This window comes from Myotis myotis, unplaced genomic scaffold (genome assembly GCF_014108235.1).
Source record: "Myotis myotis isolate mMyoMyo1 unplaced genomic scaffold, mMyoMyo1.p scaffold_m19_p_12, whole genome shotgun sequence".
NCBI classification, from domain to species: domain Eukaryota; kingdom Metazoa; phylum Chordata; class Mammalia; order Chiroptera; family Vespertilionidae; genus Myotis; species Myotis myotis.
The window spans coordinates 3,544,107-3,549,964 of record NW_023416316.1 but is presented as its reverse complement, the minus strand read 5'-3'; the positions used below and the strand labels follow the sequence as shown (position 1 = coordinate 3,549,964).

The window sequence follows — 5,858 nt, the reverse complement described above, 5'->3', positions numbered from 1 at the left end:
CATCCCCCTTGTTCTAGTGTGGATGCGGCAGCGGGGCCCTGTGCCAGATGCCGGGAGGAAGGACTGGCCACAGGGCGGCGAGGGGGTTCCCTGGGTCACAGGGTCACAGGGGTCGGGACAGGCACCTCAGAGGACATGAGAGCTGAGACCTGAAGAGGAGCCAGGGGCGGGGGCGAGGATGGGAGGGAGTGGGAACCAGGCATGGGTGGCTCCCGGAAGCACAGGGCCCGTCCAAGTCCAGAAGCAGGAAAAAGGGCTGCGCAGTCGGGCTGCAGAGCTGAGCTCTGGTGGACACCTGCTTCCCCTGGAGGAGTTTTGCTGTAAAGGAGCAGGGACCAGACTGGGAGAGGGTGGGGGCGCGCGGAAGCGGGGGTGCTCAGTCGGTTTGCACACAGCGTTCTGTGCGGGGCCACCCAGGAGCAGGAGAGCTGTGTGCAGGCTGGAGGGAGGGGCCTGACCAGGTGCCTGGCAGCCTGTCCGCGGTGCGGGCACCTCGGTGGGTGGCGCATTGTGCTGGGTTTACTTCAGAGAAACTGGCCAAGCCCTGGGTGCCCGGGCCGAGTGGGGCAGGGGCAGGAGGAGGTGTGGACAGTAGGGCCAGCGGGACACCGAGGACATTCAGGGTGGGAAGCCTGCCGAGGAGCTGGGAGCGGGGCCGGGGGAGGAGTGGCACCTCCTGCCCACGCCGGCTTGGCCTGTGCTGCTGCCCTCACCCTCGGAGGGGCGTGGGCCTGGAGCTGGGCCGGGAAGCGTGGGCTTCTCACCATTTGGGCCAGAGAGGCCCAGGAACAAGGGGACCTCCAGCCGTGCTCCTTCCTGGCTCTCGGGGCCTGGATCACCCCGGGCCCACGGGGTGAGGGGTGAGAGCGAAGAGGCCTCTCCTTTCTCAAGGGGAAAACCCGCAGGTAGCAGCTGGGGTGGGAGGCGGCGAAGGTCAGCGCTTGGTGCGCCACCACTTACACCAGCGGGGAAGCCAACGACAACTACCCACGTGCCACACCAGGACTTTGGGGGACACCGGTGGGAACGGTGAGACTCCTGCCATCCAGAGCCTTCGAGGAGCCATGTGCACAGCTTGTAGGAAGGGGATGGTCCCGCGCCTCCCTCCCTCCCTCCCTCCCCAGCCTCTCTCTTTTTTTTTCTTTAATTTCTTTATTGGTTAAGGTATTACAGATGCGTCCTCTTCTTTATTGCTACGTTCATGTGAAAAGTTTGATATCTTTGGGGCAGTAAAAGAAAGCCACAGTGTATATAAAGAAAGTTGTAGGAAGTTAAAAAAAATATGGCCTTAGTGTTTAGAAAAGCAGTTTTGCATTGCTCCTTGGGTTTACTTATCCAGGCGATCGAAATTCCGGGTTTGGAACTCTTGGAAGTCCTCTGGGATGGTGTCATTGCAGCGATACTTAAGGTTGGATCAGATGATGTTTTCTTGGGAGAAGCAGAAGACGCCGAGCCGGCCTCCTCGCACGGTGGTGTCTATGGTGACTCCAGAGTCAGCCACCAACTGGGAGCCTTCATAGACTCGCACCCGGATGTAGCCCACCTGGGGCCTGTGCTGCAGGAACCAGCGGTAGGACACCTTGTCCTTCCAGCCCAGGTTCCTGGAGTCCTTCCACAGCAGCCTGACCTGGTCGCTGGGGTCCCCAGTGTGCCACAGGGAATTCCGGAGATGCTCCCTGGACCTGTCTGAGACTTAACAGCCTTCAGCTGAATGCCAGGTTCTGCAACAGCCCGGAACGGGGTGGCCTGGCAGTACGTCTGCTCTCTCTGCTTCCACATGACCACGTAGAAGCTGGAGCTGTCCTGGTAACCAAAGATGAAGCCGGCATAGTCATCATCCGTCAGGGTATTTACGTGGAAGGCCCCTTCGAAGTCAACTCCATTAAAAGCCGTGTATCCGACGGCCAGCCCAGGGTCGCTGTTCATGGTCTGCACAATCTCCATGCCCTGGTTCAGGACCACCCAGTTGGGATCGATCTGGGCGTCCCCTTCAGGGTCCAGGACCACGGTCTGGTGGGCCCTGAAGTCGGTCAGGGTGACCTCGGCATTCTCCGGGCAGACGCCGATCCGATCGATGACCTTGTCCTGGTCAGTCTGTCTCACAGAGGTCTCCCACGCCCTCACTCTTGCTGTCCTCCTGGGCCGGGTGGGAACCAGCCGGCAGTTGTCCGGTCCAGGGGGCACCAGGTCTGGAATGCTGCCATTGTCATCATCATCATCACACTCGTCACCGATTCCATCCTTATCAGTGTCCAGCTGGGAACTGTTAATGACAGTGGGGCAGTTGTCTGTGCTGTCCTTGTGCCCGTCTCCGTCACTGTCCTGATTGGTGTCACAGGAGTCCCCAACCAGATCGTTGTCCACATCAGACTGGTTAGGGTTGCTGACATCAGGACAACTGTCACAGGCACCCCCCACGCCATCGCCATCCCTGTCCTGTTCGTTGGTCATGATTGGGAACTTTCTGGCAGCTGTCCAGAATGGTTTTTATTCCATCTCCATCCATGTCATCATCGCAGGCGTCCCCCTTTCCATCCCCATCAGTGTCTTTCTGGTCATTATTTAGGACATCCCGGCAGTTGTCACAGGCGTCCCCAAAGAGATCTTGGTCGCTGTTTCTCTGGTCCACGTTGTGAGTCAGGACACAGTTATCCTGCTCATTCAGGATCCCGTCGCCGTCAGCATCCTCATCACAAGCATCGCCAACGCCATCTCCATCTGCATCTTCTTGGCCATAGTTTGGCACGTACTTGCAGTTGTCCTTCTTGCAGTTCCTTGCAGAGCATGGCAGTTCTTGGTCTGGGTAACTGTCAATGTCCACATGCTTCCCACAGAAGTAGCCATCGCCAGCCCATCCGACACGCACGTCACATCCCCCTGCCGCTCCTCGATGCACTGCGCGTTCACACTGCAAGGGCTCAGTTCTGGGTTTCTGCAGTTTTGCTCCTGTTTGCATCCCCTCGTCTGGTCCAGTGTACCCGGGTTTACAAGGCCCACAGCAATAAGATCCCAAAGTGTTAGTGCATATAGAGTTGAGAACACACGCTCCATTTCAACACTCATCAATATTACTGCAGACCTGTTTGACTTAGCAAGGCTGATCCCTGCACCCTGCACCACGGACCCTGTGAAGCGCACCAGGCAGGCGTCACATCTGAAGGTGGGAGCTAAGTTCACGCAGTGCACACCCAGGAGGCAGCACCTCCCTCGCTCCCTCCTTTCTCTCTCTCTCTCTCTCTCTCTCTCTCTCTCTCTCTCTCTCTCTCTCTCTCTCTCTTTCTCGTCCTTGGCTGCATTCGAACCTCAGGCCTTTCAATCTCCTGGCCGAGGCTCTATCCACTGAGCCAAACCAATCTGCACTCCTCTACCTCTCTTTTTTTTAGGGCCTGAAGTAGAGGGTTTCAATCACCGTCTTTTTTGTGGTAGATTCAACTAAGACCACTTGTTGAGGTTAAACCACTCACAGTTGCCTCTTGTGGATCACTGACAGAGAAAGAATTCTACAGGGCCCCTGTAGTTCAATTGTGAAATCCCTACACGAAGAGAATATGTCATTTTTTTCCCATGTCTCTAATATTCAGAAATATTCCCCTGAGAAAATTGGGGAGAACATACAGGGAATAAGGTGATGTGTGCCTAGCTCCTGAGAAGCCTTCTCAAACTCTGAAAGAATAACAGAATAACTCCCTGTGCACTAAAAGGCATCTCTGGTCCGCCTCGGTCTTGAAGAAAGTCTCGGCTTAATAGTCCTTTTCCAGAGAGGAGGTTGCCTAACTTAGTGAAGAAGTTGCACCATGGGTATGTTTTCCATCCCATTCCTCTGACCTCATCTTCTTGGATTTCTTCTCCGCAAAGCCAATTGAACAGTTGTATCTCAGACTCGGGCTCAAAAACCTCTCGGATGAGTTGTCACACCTGTATCCTACTCTCACCTCACCCTGGCATAGCCATGTGTACATGTTTATCTACATTAAAAGATGGTGAGAACATCAAGAGAATATTGGGAGAGCTATGGGTATATTGACTATTATCGCATCCTAATCTCTAATTTATTACTACATTTCTTCCAGAACACTAGTATTTTGCTGTGCTTTTCTCTGAAGTTTTCCCTGCCCCTTTGCTTCACCATTGACTGCACCCACTCTACAGGGACTGTCATGTGTTAAAAGCACAGTGTAACTAAGAGAAATAAACAGTGCCATGCCCCCTCCCCTAAGGTGCTCCTCCTACATGGAGTCTCTCACGGATGGTCAAAGACAAACAGGGTAGGTGCATGGTAGAGGGTTCGGTGGGAATGGGTAGCAATTGGAGAGACAAACCTTAAAAGAATGGTTCTTTCTCTTGTTCTTTTCCCTTTCTCTTTTTGGAATGACCCACCTGTTGCAACTCCAGTGTGACTGGTTGAATGAGAAGGGACTGGGATCTTCTCTCACCTGTAAGAATGAGCTTCCCTTCTGAAATGCTCATCGACTAAGACTTTATGAAACGCTGACGGTGGGGTGGGAGGGAGAAGACTGCTTAGACCTGCCGGCAGGGAAGGGAAATCCTGTGGAAAGGGAGAGGAAGGTGACATTATGTCCTTCTTGTGAAACAGTCAGCCCTTAGATTCTGAGACTATGGGGTCCTCTTAACAGAAACAGGGTGGATGAACAGCTTGGAAAGAAAGGTTCTGAGTTGGCTTATAGATATGTTGATTTTATTGATCTTTTTGCTGGACATAAGTAGGTGGATTGTTGGTTCCCAGGAAACTTCTCATTGAAAATACCCTTCATAGCTCACCCCTTTCTCTGGGGAATCCTTTTTCTTTCCCCACCTTCCCCTCACACCTACACATAAAGCCAAAATGCAGTCATGTGATTTGTCTGGAAGCAGCCGTTCTCTTTCTTGACCCTGTCTTCTTGACTTTGATCATGGAATCAGAAGAGCACTTGACTCATGCGGGACCTCTCTTGGTCTCCACAGTGATTGGATCTGGGATGGACACATGACTCAGCCTGAACCTACGAAATAAGGGTGTCCCAAAATTCATGAAAGAGGTAATTTTGATAGAAAACACAGGTTTAAACTTAAACTATATAGGCAGGCACATTGTTATTAACTTAATTAGGGTACTCCTAAGGCTTAGGAAGAGCCACACTCAAGGGGCCAAAGAGCCGCACGTGGCTCGCGAGCTGCAGTTTGCCGACCACGGGGCTAGGGCCTTGGCCCAGGTAAGAGGGCGAAGACCTGGGCTGGGAAGAGGGCCATCCAGGCAGGATTTGGTGCCGAGGAGGAGTCTCAATGACCCCGGGGACACCTCTGTGCCTGGAAGGCCTCCCGGGGAAGGGGCAGGCCTGGGAGGAATGCTGTGCTCAGCTGTGGTGCTGAGTTTGCGGAGTTTCTTGGGTGGCTATTTGGGCCTGGCTGATGGTGGGGCTGGCGGGGCTGCTAAGACCCAAACCCTGGGCTGGGGGAGTCTGCGCTGCAGGGACTCCCAGGACCCCTGAGCCCTGCCAGCGCTCCAGCCCCAGGCTCCCTCTCTCCCCCTAGGTCTCTGGTCTCGGGTCTGCTCCTCAGACTCCCTGGCCACCAAGCAGTTAAGGTCTGACCCTCTTCCCAGAATCCTTTCCCCAGTGGGAACCCCTTCACTTCTCTGCAAGTCCTCACCTGGCCCTCGGTCAGGGTGGGCGTCCTGGAGGTGCCCACATGCTGCCCACCTCTCTCAGCGCTCAGCACACCCTGGCTGGGGGTGGGGCGGGGTGGGGTTGGAGGCTCTGTGGTGTGTGTGTGTCTTTCTGTATGTGTGTGTGTGTGTGTGACATCAGCAGCTCCAGGACCTTTGGGGGGGGGGGAGGGTGTTGGAGGGGCAGCCACCCAGT

At 54.7% G+C, this 5,858-nt stretch overlaps 1 pseudogene; it reads right to left on the bottom strand.

The window, feature by feature from the left end:
- Positions 1 to 1,327: 1,327 nt before the first annotated feature.
- Positions 1,328 to 3,189, bottom strand: LOC118667671 (annotated as a pseudogene).
- Between the last annotated feature and the right edge of the window lie 2,669 nt (positions 3,190 to 5,858).